This window comes from Lingula anatina, chromosome 9 (assembly GCF_051362555.1).
Source record: "Lingula anatina isolate TDL-2025a chromosome 9, LinAna3.0, whole genome shotgun sequence".
Taxonomy (NCBI): domain Eukaryota; kingdom Metazoa; phylum Brachiopoda; class Lingulata; order Lingulida; family Lingulidae; genus Lingula; species Lingula anatina.
Window position 1 is genome coordinate 10630058 of NC_141775.1, and position 19383 is coordinate 10649440.

At 35.4% G+C, this 19383-nt stretch overlaps 1 protein-coding gene across 2 annotated transcripts in view; it reads left to right on the plus strand.

Moving 5' to 3' along the window:
* The first annotated feature begins 6191 nt into the window (after window positions 1-6191).
* Window positions 6192-19383, plus strand: part of LOC106152518 (beta,beta-carotene 15,15'-dioxygenase) — a 56888-nt gene continuing 43696 nt past the window's right edge. Inside the window, exon 1 of one of the 2 annotated variants that reach the window (XM_086995814.1) lies at window positions 6192-6459. The gene's annotated coding sequence lies outside the window, so the exon portion shown is untranslated. Of the gene's footprint in view, window positions 6460-11677; window positions 12158-19383 lie in introns of those variants that run through there. The other variant, XM_086995815.1, reaches the window with a different exon arrangement.

Sequence of the window (19383 nt, forward strand, 5' to 3'; positions counted from 1 at the left end):
CAACTGAACGCATTTTGCAGCCTTGACAAACAAAGCGAATAAGGGAAAAACCCCTGGAGATGTATCGATCCTGTTAGATCTATCTAGGTATGGGAACCCAGTCTTATTTGCCCTTGGCGCTTTTTAGGGGCTTGGCTTTATTGTATGCCAGTACTCATGCACTGGCGCTCTTCTAGCTTCCCTGTGATAGTTTCGGCCAAGGTCACGGGAATGTAGTGACTGCTATTAGCTTGGGAATCACACTGATAGGAAAGAGTTTCAGGCTAAACATGTTCAAATCATGTCATATTGGCAAGGAATATGAAGTTAACGGAGTCAAAAGTAATTACTTTGGGACATTTGGAGTTCAAACACTTATGATATTTTACAAACACAACATGTAATAGCATGCTCATTTCTAAACGTATTTTCCGGTCACACACTATGGACTTATTTTTCTGAATATGTTCCTACACGCAGCCATGCAGTTGCTATATGACCATATGTTTGATTTCGTTCTTAGGCTGCATTTTCCATCAGTTTTTTCTTCTTTTTTAGTGTGTATTTGTGTGCGTGTGTGTGTGTAAACGACAGCATGCAATAGTTTGATATTCTATGTATAACATAGGTTCACCGCCATTGATTCGCATTCAGATCTTCACGCACATCTAATATAAAAACCATGGTGTGCATTAATACAGTGACTACACAGCAAAGTTCAAGCTGACTGTAATTTGTTCGGACGCATCAAACGAATGCAGTTAACACAGACGTCCGATCAGTAACTAATGTACATGTACTTTCGGTTCAGTCATGTACTCGCAGGCTTTCTTATGATAGTAATTGCGTTATTTTGCATTCAATTTGATCTGCACATAGGGACTATATATCTTAAACATAACGCGGAACGTTTAAGTTTGTGGTGCGCCAGTTCTTATTAACCTTTTTCATCTTTTCCGGAAATGGAAATTGCATTGTGGGTAGGGGAGCCCTGCTATGTCGAAACACTTACAGCGGTGCTAAAAACCATGGCTGAGTTTACGTGCTTTTTGTCCCGCTGCTACAATAACAGTAAGCGAGATTGACACATGAGGTATAATAAGTTCCCAACAAACCCGTTAGAATGAAAAATATGGTAGAAAGAAAGAAAAATATAGCAGGTTTGGATCAAAAGCAGGGCACCGCGTTTGCGCTGAACATTTCGAAGGCGAGAAGGCGGGAAGAAAAACTATAATATTAGGAGATCAACGGTGCTTTAATAAAAACAGAAATGCTTAGTTAATCAACGGATATAACGAACTAGAACTCGGGGGTAAACAATGCGATAAAAACAAAGTTCTGAGGAAAAAACTGAAGAATAGGGGCATAAAAAGAAAGAAAAGACTTTAAGTATGAGATTATGGAAAAAGAAAGTAAAAGCTGTGAGGTTTTACACGGGGATTCTACTTACAAAAATTCAAGAACTTTCACGACTTTTTGTGTAACAACAAAGAGAAGGTTTGAAAAGTTTTGTATGTTATATCCTTTTTGTGTGTGTTTTATTGATAAGTGATCATTTTAAATGTAGAAGGCCTAACACAGGTTTTAGTCTCTCATAACCCTCAGTAGGGTGGGTTCTATTTTTTTTAACGTGAGACGTTAATAAAATTTTTATTATTATGTATCCAGTCCCGTACACCCTGTACGTATTACTGATTTGTACAAATGGGGCTCATATTATCAAGATCAACAGAGACATACGAAGAATAATGTACATCGGCCCTTGTTGAACGCGTTACCGGCAAAATAAAAAGTTATTTATTTCTGAACTCAATGACAAGAGAATTGGAAAATTCAATGGGCATATATTGTTAATGCAGAGAAGCCTTTCTGTAAGCTACACGTGCATAATACATGTATGGTAAAGACAAAATGGATAATAAAAATAATAAAACAATTAACGTACAGTATTTTTAAAGTAATGCAAATATGCTTAGTATAAAATTAGGCCTACGTATATTTAACTCTGTCTTAGATAGTTAAAAAGTATGAAATGTGTGGAAAACACTTTATTTGAATGATTTTATTGTCTTTGATTGAAAACGATGAAAATACGCATGAAAACATTTACAAATTAAATAATTTGGTCTATTTCTATAATTTTGTTTTTGCCTGACGGTTTTGTTTCAGTTTGGGAAAATTTTCATATTTGTCGGTCTGAATAGGGGCATAAAAAGAAAGAAAAGACTTTAAGTATGAGATTATGGAAAAAGAAAGTAAAAGCTGTGAGGTTTTACACGGGGATTCTACTTACAAAAATTCAAGAACTTTCACGACTTTTTGTGTAACAACAAAGAGAAGGTTTGAAAAGTTTTGTATGTTATATCCTTTTTGTGTGTGTTTTATTGATAAGTGATCATTTTAAATGTAGAAGGCCTAACACAGGTTTTAGTCTCTCATAACCCTCAGTAGGGTGGGTTCTATTTTTTTTAACGTGAGACGTTAATAAAATTTTTATTATTATGTATCCAGTCCCGTACACCCTGTACGTATTACTGATTTGTACAAATGGGGCTCATATTATCAAGATCAACAGAGACATACGAAGAATAATGTACATCGGCCCTTGTTGAACGCGTTACCGGCAAAATAAAAAGTTATTTATTTCTGAACTCAATGACAAGAGAATTGGAAAATTCAATGGGCATATATTGTTAATGCAGAGAAGCCTTTCTGTAAGCTACACGTGCATAATACATGTATGGTAAAGACAAAATGGATAATAAAAATAATAAAACAATTAACGTACAGTAGGGGCCTATTTTTAAAGTAATGCAAATATGCTTAGTATAAAATTAGGCCTACGTATATTTAACTCTGTCTTAGATAGTTAAAAAGTATGAAATGTGTGGAAAACACTTTATTTGAATGATTTTATTGTCTTTGATTGAAAACGATGAAAATACGCATGAAAACATTTACAAATTAAATAATTTGGTCTATTTCTATAATTTTGTTTTTGCCTGACGGTTTTGTTTCAGTTTGAGAAAATTTTCATATTTGTCAGACCGAAAGTCTGACATTTTTTACCTGTCGTAAATTTTGTACATATACTAGAGTAAGACACGGTAAACTTTAATTATCGTCTGGGAAAGATTCGGGAATTCCTGTCTCACCTGTTTAACACTTATAAATTAGAAGGTTTTAATTACAGAGGAAAGGTCGTAGTTGTGGCCGCCCCCCCAAACTGAACAATTGAATAAGTAACACCTGATATGCCTTATCAGGTACCAAACGATTTAATCAGTTCACCGACGAACAATCTGCGTGTCACTTTTAGGTACGAGTCAAACAATGCAGGGAATCTTTTCATTTTATCATTTCAAAAATCTCTTAAGACACCCTTCAAACAAGACATAAAAATCGCAATGAATTGATACTGCCGGTAAATGAGGTGATATCGCCACAGCTTGCATATATACATGTAATATTGTGAAGACGTAGGCCTACGCACCTGTCCACACTTTTGAAAGCTGTGTACGAGTCTACTGGCTGTTTTGATTTGATATATATATAAAAATAACGAGTCTCTTTCGCATATCTTTATTATCGGAGGCATTTAAAAGAACTCTGAAGCTTTAGTTCGTCATCACTATTGAAAGTGCAGCCAAGGCTCGGACGCTTAGGTGAAGTCTAGTTGTACAGCGCATCGTATTTAAACTGAGAAAAAAACATTTAATTGATTGATTCTCCGTCCAAATAGCTGTTTTCTTGCCTACAGTTTACGCATTTCTGTGCTTCAGCCACCTTTTTAGTTTGACAGAAAGCAGTGCAAGCTGCAAACGACCTTTTTATATGCACACCTTGTACATCATCTACACCTAGCATTGCCATGCTGGAAACAGCAGAGGACCATCATGACCCCTGTGGCGCGCGGTTCCTGTCGTGCGCACTTCGTATTTCCGGAAAAGATGAAAAAGGTCTTTTATATAACCTTTTTCATCTTTTCCGGAAATGGAAATTGCATTGTGGGTAGGGGAGCCCTGCTATGTCGAAACACTTACAGCGGTGCTAAAAACCATGGCTGAGTTTACGTGCTTTTTGTCCCGCTGCTACAATAACAGTAAGCGAGATTGACACATGAAGTATAATAAGTTCCCAATAAACCCGTTAGAATGAAAAATATGGTAGAAAGAAAGAAAAATATAGCAGGTTTGGATCAAAAGCAGGGCACCGCGTTTGCGCTGAACATTTCGAAGGCGAGAAGGCGGGAAGAAAAACTATAATATTAGGAGATCAACGGTGCTTTAATAAAAACAGAAATGCTTAGTTAATCAACGGATATAACGAACTAGAACTCGGGGGTAAACAATGCGATAAAAACAAAGTTCTGAGGAAAAAACTGAAGAATAGGGGCATAAAAAGAAAGAAAAGACTTTAAGTATGAGATTATGGAAAAAGAAAGTAAAAGCTGTGAGGTTTTACACGGGGATTCTACTTACAAAAATTCAAGAACTTTCACGACTTTTTGTGTAACAACAAAGAGAAGGTTTGAAAAGTTTTGTATGTTATATCCTTTTTGTGTGTGTTTTATTGATGAGTGATCATTTTAAATGTAGAAGGCCTAACACAGGTTTTAGTCTCTCATAACCCTCAGTAGGGTGGGTTCTATTTTTTTAACGTGAGACGTTAATAAAATTTTTATTATTATGTATCCAGTCCCGTACACCCTGTACGTATTACTGATTTGTACAAATGGGGCTCATATTATCAAGATCAACAGAGACATACGAAGAATAATGTACATCGGCCCTTGTTGAACGCGTTACCGGCAAAATAAAAAGTTATTTATTTCTGAACTCAATGACAAGAGAATTGGAAAATTCAATGGGCATATATTGTTAATGCAGAGAAGCCTTTCTGTAAGCTACACGTGCATAATACATGTATGGTAAAGACAAAATGGATAATAAAAATAATAAAACAATTAACGTACAGTATTTTTAAAGTAATGCAAATATGCTTAGTATAAAATTAGGCCTACGTATATTTAACTCTGTCTTAGATAGTTAAAAAGTATGAAATGTGTGGAAAACACTTTATTTGAATGATTTTATTGTCTTTGATTGAAAACGATGAAAATACGCATGAAAACATTTACAAATTAAATAATTTGGTCTATTTCTATAATTTTGTTTTTGCCTGACGGTTTTGTTTCAGTTTGAGAAAATTTTCATATTTGTCAGACCGAAAGTCTGACATTTTTTACCTGTCGTAAATTTTGTACATATACTAGAGTAAGACACGGTAAACTTTAATTATCGTCTGGGAAAGATTCGGGAATTCCTGTCTCACCTGTTTAACACTTATAAATTAGAAGGTTTTAATTACAGAGGAAAGGTCGTAGTTGTGGCCGCCCCCCCAAACTGAACAATTGAATAAGTAACACCTGATATGCCTTATCAGGTACCAAACGATTTAATCAGTTCACCGACGAACAATCTGCGTGTCACTTTTAGGTACGAGTCAAACAATGCAGGGAATCTTTTCATTTTATCATTCCAAAAATCTCTTAAGACACCCTTCAAACAAGACATAAAAATCGCAATGAATTGATACTGCCGGTAAATGAGGTGATATCGCCACAGCTTGCATATATACATGTAATATTGTGAAGACGTAGGCCTACGCACCTGTCCACACTCTTGAAAGCTGTGTACGAGTCTACTGGCTGTTTTGATTTGATATATATATAAAAATAACGAGTCTCTTTCGCACATCTTTATTATCGGAGGCATTTAAAAGAACTCTGAAGCTTTAGTTCGTCATCACTATTGAAAGTGCAGCCAAGGCTCGGACGCTTAGGTGAAGTCTAGTTGTACAGCGCATCGTATTTAAACTGAGAAAAAAACATTTAATTGATTGATTCTCCGTCCAAATAGCTGTTTTCTTGCCTACAGTTTACGCATTTCTGTGCTTCAGCCACCTTTTTAGTTTGACAGAAAGCAGTGCAAGCTGCAAACGACCTTTTTATATGCACACCTTGTACATCATCTACACCTAGCATTGCCATGCTGGAAACAGCAGAGGACCATCATGACCCCTGTGGCGCGCGGTTCCTGTCGTGCGCACTTCGTATTTCCGGAAAAGATGAAAAAGGTCTATACCGGAGTCGATACTGGGCACGCCATGCGGGGTTTTTTTGAAAAAGAAACCGTTGACTTATCATCATATAAGCTGCTACGGTGACCATCATCTACGTGATCATCTAATTGTGGTCGAAATGTATCCAACAGACAGAGATTACCGAGATGAAAAATCCACGTTGAGGATACATTTAAAACAAATATGGACCCTTACTAAGCAATTTTAAGCCTGTGAGGATTATATACGGTTTTATTGTAAGCATCGGCAAAAAGTATATGCGGGTTATCGGTTCGTCTTTGTGGGGAACTACGACTACCATATGATGGTGAAGAGCAGGGAGATCCAATGTGAGAGGTAAGATAAAAATGTTTGCCTTCAATACAAAAGATGGTTGAAAAGAACCTGGCCCAAAACATGAAGAGACTGCATTTTTTGTCCCAAGATTTTCACGCTCGTGATATGAATTAATTATATCCAACATGCATAATATAAGAAGTCGCTGAAGTTAACCGATATCCAGGTATTTTATAACAAAACATTCTTATACCACCATTGTTTCGTAACATATGAACATACAAGTACAACATCATCATGAACGTTAAACAACGTCCCCCCAAAAAAAGCAACGCACCACTACAAGCATTAACAAGTGACTAACTTAGATAACAAAGTTGAGCTGTCTGTCAATATTGGCAGACATTGTGTTGCTACGCTGTTAAAAGTAGTGCGTACGCGCAAGTAAATTCATTACCATTACAAACTTGTTTTCACAATATACTGCCTTATATTTTTTTACTTTGACGACTTTTGATTTTTAGATTGTTCTTGCTCGCAGTTTTAACTAGCTTTGGTTTCGAATTCTATAAAAAGTCAAACTAGATGCTATCAAAAGCGGTGACGTCGGGTAGGCCCTACTCATTCTTCACCTTAGTTATATAGTGACATTCGATCGATAAAGCTGAAGTAAATAGTTCTATGGGTTGTGTGCAAAGTGCATGTATTTTGCTCAAACGCACCAAAGGCATGCAACTTATCGGGGCGTCCGCTCAGTAACTAACGTACTTTCTGTTCTGTTATATCTAAGACTATAAAATAGGCCTGTGCAGTAGAACTTGGAGTAGAAGAATGGGGGAATCAACAGTGTTTTGAACTATGAGGACATTTGATGAACCTCTTAGGATCGGGTTAACGTTATTTTATGATCCTTTGACCTGCACATAGGAACTACAGTATATAAATGGCGTCCTACTTTTCTACCCAAGCTGACAGGTTGTATGCCATGCATGATTTAAAGAAGAAATCGTTTTAAAATAACTCATCAATTTACAGGCATGTACAGCTGCTGTGAACGTCATCTAGATTTACTTGTACTTTTAATATCTTAACCAGACAGAGTGCATGAATAAGGTATTCACGTTGAGGAGACATTCAAAACAAATACTACCGGATCTCCTACTACGTGGTTTGAAGTCTGTTGGGATTATATACAGTTGCATTGTATACAACGGTTCAAGTATATGCGGAATATCAACACGTCTATGTTTTATAAGTTAATTATGACTACGTTGTGATAGTAGAGAGCAGGGAGATCCAAAGTGAGAGGTTAGTTGAAAACTGTGTGTCTTTAGTATGAATGATGATTGAAAGGATTTCGAACTTAACGTAGTAATTAGTGAAGAGAATGCAGGGTTATCTGTGTGGTCCCGAGACCTCCATGACCAAATGTACACACCACTCTTTTTATCTAACATTTAATTTGTAGATCACAATTTTGCCAAGGGCGTTTGATATTGCGTACCATTAATTTTATTGAAAAAAAAATTACATGTAATATCTCGAATGTGAACAACGTATAAGGGTTCAATTTCAATTGTATGTCGTAAATCGTTTGTATCTTGCCATAGGTATATATATAATATGTACTATTATAGTTACAGTCCAGAAATATTGATGCAGTTTTATTTCATTTCTGCGACCTTAAATTATTTAAATCATGTCATTCACGGTGCAAGAAGAAATAAATTAGGAGCCCCGATCACTTCCAAGCGTATACTATGAAATATAAACTTTTAAATTAATGATTAGCCCATCTACCTTTTAGAATTTGCTTCTTATGCATCAGGAAAATAGCTTTTAATTTTACTAATTTATACAATGTTTATAAACCAGGTATTCTATTTTATTCTGTCCCCACTACAATGTTTCAAATAGTTTAAACTACAGACATAGTTTAGAGAACAAATCACTATATACAATACACTTATCATCAAAATCGAATATGAACTTCGTAAAAGTAAGCATTCATTGACCTTTACAATGTACATTAATCAATACGTATGCTATACCGCCTTCACATCGTAATACACATGTTGAAAATTAACATATAGGAACAATAAAACATTTATTAATTAAAGATACATTATTATATTCAATAGAAATTCATTCCACCTCACACACCTCCAAATATTTGTTTTCAACAAGTAAAAAAGCATTTTTACTATTGAGGCAAAATATACCAATTCATTAGGGTTTTGGAGAATACATGTGCATGTACATGTATATGCCATACATGTATCTCAAATGCAAAGTCTAAAACTGTCTAGAGAAATCAGTGTTCTTGGACCATGGTACAAAATTCTGTAACTTTTTTGTCACGTATGAGTAGTACAGACGTCACACGTTAGTCATTTATATATGAGTTTATCAACAGTATATATGCATTCGCAAATATTGTATTGCTGACCACATATTTAGCTCCAATTGCTACGTGTACGCTGGCAGCAGTATACCAAGAAACTCTCTCTCTGTCGTCCCCGTACACTTCACAATCAGCAGTTTTTAACGAAGCTAACATTCTTTCCCTCCACGACAGTCAATTAAACGCATGTGCGAAATTGACACTGACTATGGGGCATGGTAATCAGGTCATAATCGTTACTATAATAGTGTTTAACGACACCTTTTTTGCGTGTGAATGTATGACAACAAAGTTGCACGAGTCCATGCCCAACGATCAGGACATATCTATATTAAAAAATAAATCCAGGATTTAATTAAGTCATGTCCTAGACCCCTTTTTATCAAATGTCTGCTATTCTTTACACCTGATTAAAATCATATATAGGTGCTTCTTTAGAACCAGCTTACTTAAACGTTGAACATTGGATGTGGTCAGAGTTAGATCTTACAATAGAATCTTACAATCTACATGGTTATACGTTACACTAAGCCCACTTTAATTTTCATTTATCCATTTAGTAAAGTGTTATGTGCAAAAATCTCCTTGCCCTTCGGGCTAACAAGAAACTTGTTGAGTTTTTTTTTCTCTATCAATTTTAAAAGCTAAACTAAAATTTTGCTAACTGTCCATTATTTTCCCCATTAGATATTCTAAAAAACATACCATTTAATTCATTCGTTTTGATACCCAACTTATCATAAAATCCACAACTTTCTCCTACATAGCTTTTCCATTTAAAAACCATATATACACTGTATACATGTATATATATAATACCGTTCATGTTCAAGTAATTATTATTATTATTATTATTATTATTATTTAATTTAAGAACAGTATTTCCTCATGTATAGTATTCGTGTGCTCCAGCTGAACAGGATAAGGGGAATAACCCAGAGTCGATACAGTGTATTATATTGTCGTATTCCTGCGCTTAGCTGTGACCTGTGATTCTTTAGACTACCTCACTTAATTATATGTCTCACAGCTCAAAGGTAAAACAATTGCTACCATTTAATTACACGAAATCAGCTGCAGCGTCAGGTACGTAAAGTAGTACATTCACAGGTAAGTTTGCCTTTTTACCTGCAGGTCAAGGTCGCTATCGCTTACCTTCTAATTGACCTATAAAGCAACTTTGGGAGACTGCATGCGTGAACGTTATCTAATATTACCCGGTACCCTTGGCCAAAAAAGTTTGGCAACAATAAATAGACATCTTAAATCGCCCCTTGGGCGGACGATTATATATAATGTGTGTCAATTTATTATTCCCTGGACAATCAGCGTTAGAACCATGAGACGTTGTGGTCTATAGGCCACTTAACATGGAGGTTCACGCTAAATTGTTATCAGCTGAAGAGGCTTCAATTAACTTGTCAGTTTTCCCCGTAAATTTAGCAACAGATGTCGATGTTATAATTCAGGGCTCGACATACTTGTACCTGCGGGCATTGCATGCTAGCAAACACAAGAGATTTTCGTCTGGGTCAGTTGAGTAGCGCATCCGTGTAATATTCGAAATAAATATATTCATACAACCCCACCATTAAATTGATTAAGGGATAAGAACTCTTCGTATGAAATATATATTTCACAATAAAAACATTGTGAACAACTCATAGAAACATAATATATTCTGTAAGAATCGGATAAACGATTTCTTGTTTATTTTGATTAATGTAGACTTAAGCGGCCCATTTGCGTGATCTTTTATGTGAGGAGATATGATTGCGAGGAGAATTGATTGACACTTCAACAGCGTGGCTGTTTTGTAGTTAGCATTCTGTAGAAATAGACATTTTTGCGACACTCCTTTTATGACAGTTCAGACACCTCATAGTATAATGACGTCAAGTTACATGTAGATGTTCAGTGATTTTGTTAGAGGAAATTCAGCTTTCCAGGATAAAAAGGAATAATTGACATCCACGAAAGCCAGCAATGTGAGTTTTTATGATTGTTCTGTTGTATAGGTTAAACTTTCTTAATGCAGTTAAAATTGTTTGTAAGACTTTGTTTTAAGAAGACTTATTTATGTTCCTTCTTGTTTGTGTTCGTTTTAGTCAGAACCATTGGACTACAAGTACTGATGCGTATCTGATGCTGGTTATACTAAAATAAACATACAGAATATTTAACCAAGACTTTATTGTTTTAACTTAAGATCCGCGGGAACTTACATATTCTGTTTTGCCACAAAAGCGTTATAGCTATTATTCTGATATCTGAGCTTGTTTTTAGGGATTATAACAAAAAATCAAACTTTTTTTAGAACAAAAAACAGGAACTAACTTTGAATGTAAAATGTATTCATTAACTATTGGTAAGTAAAATTGATGTTTTCTCTAGGAAAATTCATTTTTTGGCCCAAACGAAGAGCTAAATTATCCTTTTAAGGATCGAGATAAATCAACTAGCATCTTATTTTCATTCCGTTCGGGCTGCATTTTTTCTTTCCGCTTTTGTCAGCTGTGTGTATGTGTAAGTGTGTGTTTCAACAATAGCAAACATTATGCCCCCATATAATACACATATTGATCGGGGTTGATTTTTGCATTTATATCACTAAAAGGTCATGCACCTCTGTCTTTCTTTCTTTTTTTTTTCTTTCCGCTTTTGTCAGCTGTGTGTATGCGTAAGTGTGTGTTTCAACAATAGCAAACATTATGCCACATATAACACACATATTGATCGCGGTTGATTTTTGCATTCATATCACTAAAAGGTCATGCACCTCTGCCACAGGAACTATGGGGTGTATAAATAAAGTGTTTACACAGCGTAGCGCATATCTTTTGCTCAGGCGCAACAGACGCCTGCAGGTTATAAAATGTCTGCTCAGTAACTAACGTACTTTAGGTTTTGTTATTCCTAAGTTTATTAAATAGGCCTGTGCAGTGAAACTGGGAGTTGCAAAATGGTGAAATCCACAGTGTTTTGGACTTTGAGGACATTATATGGATTTTTTAGGACTGGGATTAATGTTATCTTGTGATTATTTGACCTGCGCAGGATTGCAAATGACGTCCCAGTTTTTACCAAGCCGATAGGGTGTGTGCCATGCAGAATTATATGAAACGTCATCTAGATTTAATTTTGACTAAAATGACTTAACCAGACAGACAAGACATCATGATGAAGGTATTCACGTTGAGGGGGCATTTCAAAACAAATACGGATTCCCTTCTACGAAAGTTGAAGTCTGTTGGGATTATATACAGTGTTACTGTATACAGCGGTTCAAGTATAGTATATGCGGAATTCCGACTACGTTGTGATGGTAGAGAGCAGGGGGATCCAATGTGAGAGGTTAGTTGAAAACTGTGTGCCTTTAGGAGATTGGAAAGATTTCGAACTTAACGTAGTGAATGAAAAGAATGCAGGGTTTTCTGTTTGGTCCCAAGACCTCCATGCCCAAATGTACACATCATTCGATCTGCGTGGTATTTTTATCCAGCATTCCTTATGTGACTACCCATTAAATATAGACAATTCCCACAATTCCCACATAAAGACAATTAATTCAATTGGGTACACTCTTGTACTGGTTAGCATGGGAGGGAGTATAAATAAATAGAAGTTTGCAAATAGGTCGATTAAGGGTAAAATTATACTGATATATAGCGCTGCAACTTTTTTACTTCTGCTGAGCCGTATGACCCAGCTCCTCAAGCACAATAAAGGTAAACTAAACCTTATATGATGTCTGGCCCAAGTCAAAGGAAAGTGGTCTTAAATTATTGTTTCTTTTTTTTAAATGAAAACGGATCTTTTACGATGATTCTTGAACATGCTCTGCTCTGTATGTCAGGGAACGTAAGCAAGTTTAGGTATTTAGTAAGTAAAAGAGGGACAAATGGGAATCAGTTCGACCATGGACCTAACTAGAGAAGGACAAGAAACGCGGCATCTTCCTTTGAAGCTATGTGCGTTCGGGTAAACATTCGCCTATTGTCTCACATAATCTGTTTTGATAGCTCCACGGGCGTCTGAACAGCTTATTATCAAGGTAGCGCGCGCTGTGCTTCAGTGCATTTCTATTGTTTCTCTGCATTGATAACGCAATTTCTCGCAGTCCCTCGTGGTTGCTATGATACAGCATTGCCGCCATCTTGCAGTTGCGAGCACACAGGTTTCCGTCAACAGGTGGAAATTTATTGAGGGGTTTTCGGCATTTTTCCCCGTTACCTCATAAAAACGGGGTGTGAAGTTTGTCTTCAATACCTGCTGCCTTTCCCTGTCCGTGAGGTAGTCTCTGACAGGACAGGAATACGCACCCAACGACCGGAAATCTCATTCCTACATGTACCAGTAGCTGTGACACCCCGGAAGATCAATCAAATTTACACAAGAACTGACTGCTGGTGAATCAGACAAATTAAAAATGGACCTTTTTAGCATGTTTGTGAAATTATATATTACCATTAGGGGCCACTCATTTCGCAGACAGCTTAAAGAAAAGTACCAAGAATCTGTGTCTGCATCTACGAAAGAAAAAGGATTGAGAAAGTCTCTCAAAAGGAAGAGTAGAATTACAGCTTGAATTATTACCTAGATTTTCAACGAACAGACAGTATAATCTTGTGCATTTATAACATTTGGGTTTTTTCACTTAGCAATTAAGATCTTAATTAGAAATTTCATCTAGGTTTACATTAATTTTAATTAGTTATTTAAAAGTCAGATTTGTCGTATTTGTTTGGTAGAAAATAATACACCAGGTACCAAAATATGGCTTTCTGTTTTCAGTAACTGAAAAGCAGTCATAATTCAAGAACTTATTATAAGTATAATATTTGGTTTTTCAGTCAGCAACTATCTTTCATTTATATTTCGTTTTATTTTTCATTAAAAGTTACCCGTTTACAATATGAGATTAATTTCACCAATACTGATCTTATGGTAATAAAAAATGCATATATTTGACATAAAAAATCTTCTTTTTATTTCTTTTCACTTCCTTTTTTTTACACAACTTAATATATCATAATAATAAAAGATTTGACAAATAAGACGCATTTCACTGCAAGAGGGTCAAAGTCAAATGTGAGTATGAATTTTATCAGGATCAGATTTTTTAAACCTGTAGTTAGTGTATTCTGAGGTAATTGAATATGCAATTTCAATCAAGCAAGAAAAAACTGTCTAAACATATAATCCATGTTTTTTACATTTCATTTTTTTTTCATTATAAGATAGCAAATATAAAACAACTTGAGTACATTCCAATATTTATTATTAAAAAAGTAAACATTAAAAATGCTTGTTACAAAGCTAGTGATGATGAATATACAATACATGTGAAGTTTTCTTGTCTTGTCTTTTTTTTGTGAAAGTCATGTTGGAGTTCTTAAAACTTATTCATAAAAGGTATAAACTAATTTCTTATTGACCTATGTGAATTATTGTCCAAATGTTTAATTAGTGCGTCTCCTCTTGGGCAATGGTGCATTGTCTTATTTTAACTTTCCGGCATCTTGTGAAGAGAATCTGGAAGAGAATAAGAATGTTTTTATCACAAACTACTATAAATGAAAATTGCCTTTTTTACTTCTACTTGGACATTTGAGCCACAGGTTAGCCTTATCAAATGCATCTCAAGATTCTACCTATCAGGTAGATTTTCCCTATAGTTAAATTTACTTCCCTTGTTAGGCATGGACTTTCTAGATCATTATCAGCCAGGTAACTAAACCGTCTGGCCCTTTGTTGATTTGATAAAGCCAGCTAGGTGCTATCTAAAGGCATGTCTCAGGATTATTTCAAAGATTTCAAGCACCTGATAACAAGATAATGCAATGTAGCAAGGCAATTACAGAGGTGAGACTCTTATCACAAATGTGATCAAGATCTACTTTTATGACCATTACCTAAATAAATATAATCATGAACTTTGCATGTGTACATGTCCACATATACACTTTCACTATAAGACCAATGAGGGTGTTTGTCAATCGTCTTTATTCTGTTTAGGGAATCCAATTTAAAAATGAAAAACTATTAATTATCATTCTCAAACTGGAGCAGACTTTAGCCGGTCATGTGAATATACATATATATATGAATATAGTGTTAATGTCAACTTTGATAAAAGGATATTTAAAGAATCACAGGTGCGTTTTTGTGTGTCAGAATTGCATGGGTGGTGCCATATTGCAATGATAGCCCATATTGAGAGTTAAAAAAATAATAATTATCATTCTCAGACCGGAGATGACTGTAGCCGGTAATGTGTAAATATATATATACTTCAGAGCAGTGTTAATGTCAACTTTGATAAAAGGATATTAAAAGAATCACAGGTGCGTTTTTGTGTGTCAGAATTGCATGTGTGGTGCCATATTGCAATGATAGCCCATATTGAGAGTTAAAAAATAATAATTATCATTCTCAGACCGGAGATGACTGTAGCCGGTAATGTGTAAATATATATATACTTCAGAGCAGTGTTAATGTCAACTTTGATAAAAGGATATTAAAAGGATCACAGGTGCGTTTTTGTGTGTCACAATTGCATGTGTGGTGCCATGTTGCAACGAGAGCCCATATTAAGAGTTAAAAATATTAATTATCATTCCATAATTCGGGCTCACTTCAGCAAGTAACATAAACCTATACATATAGTACACAGCGGTGTTGATGCCACCTTTATCTAAACCGTACGTAAAAAATACCAGACCTAAAACGATGTCGGCGAGTCGAATAAATCGCAGAGGAATTGCGTCATTTTAATTCAAAACACGATTTGAGGTTAAATTATTGCCGCATCTAAGGCTAATTCTTTACAAAGAGGTAAAATTTCGAGACTAGAAATATTTTTCTATCGGATCATAGCTAAAGACAAGTATTCGACACTGCAGTTGTACAATTTTAAACACTCATTTTACAGCAACAAACACGATTGCCTTCACCATATTGGGCATTTTGAATTCCTCCATGAACAAACATATCCTTATTCTCATCTAGCATCCAAAATAGCAAAAGAAATTGTACTTACATTTTATCTCTATAAGTGTCTTGACTCATCCACCCGAACGTTTTCCTCGCGTTATCACCAGCTACCTGTTCAAATGACACAAAAAGTCATCAACAGCCGCGATATGCTCGCTACCTGTACGGGAGGTCACGTGATCCGAACGCACATCGTTTCGCGAAGGTCTCGCGCTAAAACGATTATCCTTTGATCTTTCTCCGCGTTACTTGTCCTTCTCTAGTTAGGTCCATGGTTCGACCAACAGTTAAACAATGTCAATATGACAGGCACAGACTGGTGGCGTAAAAATAACATTAGATAATTTCATATCCATATTAGTTTGAGTATGCAAAGTAACTGCACTTGGGAGTCGAGACGTTGTTAATGCATGCTTATAGTCCCACCTACCACAGATAAAGCCTGCATGTGTAAACATATAGTGTAAATAATTCCGAATGTTCACAGATGCATGCGCAAATGCAGTGTTTACTAGTTATAGTTTGCGAATAAACAATTTGATATATGTTAAACCTACCTCATTCACTTCTGTGTGTAGCTCTTTTTATTAACCTTTTTCATCTTTTGCGGAAATACGAAGTGCGCATGAGGGGACGCGCGCCACAGGGGTCATGGTAGCTCCTCTGCTGTTTTTAGCATGACAATGCTAGGTGTAGATGATGTACAAGGTGCGCATATAAAAAGGTCGTTCGAAGCGTGCACTGCTTTCTGTCAAACTAAAAAGGTGGCTGAAGCACAGAAATGCGTAAACTGTAGGCAAGACAACAGCTATTTGGAAGGAGAATCAAGCAATTAAATATTTTCTTTCTCAGTTTAAATACGATGCGCTGTACAACTAGACTTCACCTAAGCGTCCGAGCCTTGGCTGCACTTTCAATAGTGATGATGAACTAAAGCTTCAGAGTTCTTTTAAATGCTTCCGATAATAAAGATATGCGCACGAGACTCGTTATTTTTTTATATATAAATTATTATTATTATTATTATTATTGTTGTTATCATTTATTTATTTATTTTTATTGTGATAATAGGTCTAGATTGTACTTAATCATGGACCTAACTAGAGAAGGACAAGAAACGCGGCATCTTCCTTTGAAGCTATGTGCGTTCGGGTAAACATTCGCCTATTGTCTCACATAATCTGTTTTGATAGCTCCACGGGCGTCTGAACAGCTTATTATCAAGGTAGCGCGCGCTGTGCTTCAGTGCATTTCTATTGTTTCTCTGCATTGATAACGCAATTTCTCGCAGTCCCTCGTGGTTGCTATGATACAGCATTGCCGCCATCTTGCAGTTGCGAGCACACAGGTTTCCGTCAACAGGTGGAAATTTATTGAGGGGTTTTCGGCATTTTTCCCCGTTACCTCATAAAAACGGGGTGTGAAGTTTGTCTTCAATACCTGCTGCCTTTCCCTGTCCGTGAGGTAGTCTCTGACAGGACAGGAATACGCACCCAACGACCGGAAATCTCATTCCTACATGTACCAGTAGCTGTGACACCCCGGAAGATCAATCAAATTTACACAAGAACTGACTGCTGGTGAATCAGACAAATTAAAAATGGACCTTTTTAGCATGTTTGTGAAATTATATATTACCATTAGGGGCCACTCATTTCGCAGACAGCTTAAAGAAAAGTACCAAGAATCTGTGTCTGCATCTACGAAAGAAAAAGGATTGAGAAAGTCTCTCAAAAGGAAGAGTAGAATTACAGCTTGAATTATTACCTAGATTTTCAACGAACAGACAGTATAATCTTGTGCATTTATAACATTTGGGTTTTTTCACTTAGCAATTAAGATCTTAATTAGAAATTTCATCTAGGTTTACATTAATTTTAATTAGTTATTTAAAAGTCAGATTTGTCGTATTTGTTTGGTAGAAAATAATACACCAGGTACCAAAATATGGCTTTCTGTTTTCAGTAACTGAAAAGCAGTCATAATTCAAGAACTTATTATAAGTATAATATTTGGTTTTTCAGTCAGCAACTATCTTTCATTTATATTTCGTTTTATTTTTCATTAAAAGTTACCCGTTTACAATATGAGATTAATTTCACCAATACTGATCTTATGGTAATAAAAAATGCATATATTTGACATAAAAAATCTTCTTTTTATTTCTTTTCACTTCCTTTTTTTTACACAACTTAATATATCATAATAATAAAAGATTTGACAAATAAGACGCATTTCACTGCAAGAGGGTCAAAGTCAAATGTGAGTATGAATTTTATCAGGATCAGATTTTTTAAACCTGTAGTTAGTGTATTCTGAGGTAATTGAATATGCAATTTCAATCAAGCAAGAAAAAACTGTCTAAACATATAATCCATGTTTTTTACATTTCATTTTTTTTTCATTATAAGATAGCAAATATAAAACAACTTGAGTACATTCCAATATTTATTATTAAAAAAGTAAACATTAAAAATGCTTGTTACAAAGCTAGTGATGATGAATATACAATACATGTGCAGTTTTCTTGTCTTGTCTTTTTTTTGTGAAAGTCATGTTGGAGTTCTTAAAACTTATTCATAAAAGGTATAAACTAATTTCTTATTGACCTATGTGAATTATTGTCCAAATGTTTAATTAGTGCGTCTCCTCTTGGGCAATGGTGCATTGTCTTATTTTAACTTTCCGGCATCTTGTGAAGAGAATCTGGAAGAGAATAAGAATGTTTTTATCACAAACTACTATAAATGAAAATTGCCTTTTTTACTTCTACTTGGACATTTGAGCCACAGGTTAGCCTTATCAAATGCATCTCAAGATTCTACCTATCAGGTAGATTTTCCCTATAGTTAAATTTACTTCCCTTGTTAGGCATGGACTTTCTAGATCATTATCAGCCAGGTAACTAAACCGTCTGGCCCTTTGTTGATTTGATAAAGCCAGCTAGGTGCTATCTAAAGGCATGTCTCAGGATTATTTCAAAGATTTCAAGCACCTGATAACAAGATAATGCAATGTAGCAAGGCAATTACAGAGGTGAGACTCTTATCACAAATGTGATCAAGATCTACTTTTATGACCATTACCTAAATAAATATAATCATGAACTTTGCATGTGTACATGTCCACATATACACTTTCACTATAAGACCAATGAGGGTGTTTGTCAATCGTCTTTATTCTGTTTAGGGAATCCAATTTAAAAATGAAAAACTATTAATTATCATTCTCAAACTGGAGCAGACTTTAGCCGGTCATGTGAATATACATATATATATGAATATAGTGTTAATGTCAACTTTGATAAAAGGATATTTAAAGAATCACAGGTGCGTTTTTGTGTGTCAGAATTGCATGGGTGGTGCCATATTGCAATGATAGCCCATATTGAGAGTTAAAAAAATAATAATTATCATTCTCAGACCGGAGATGACTGTAGCCGGTAATGTGTAAATATATATATACTTCAGAGCAGTGTTAATGTCAACTTTGATAAAAGGATATTAAAAGAATCACAGGTGCGTTTTTGTGTGTCAGAATTGCATGTGTGGTGCCATATTGCAATGATAGCCCATATTGAGAGT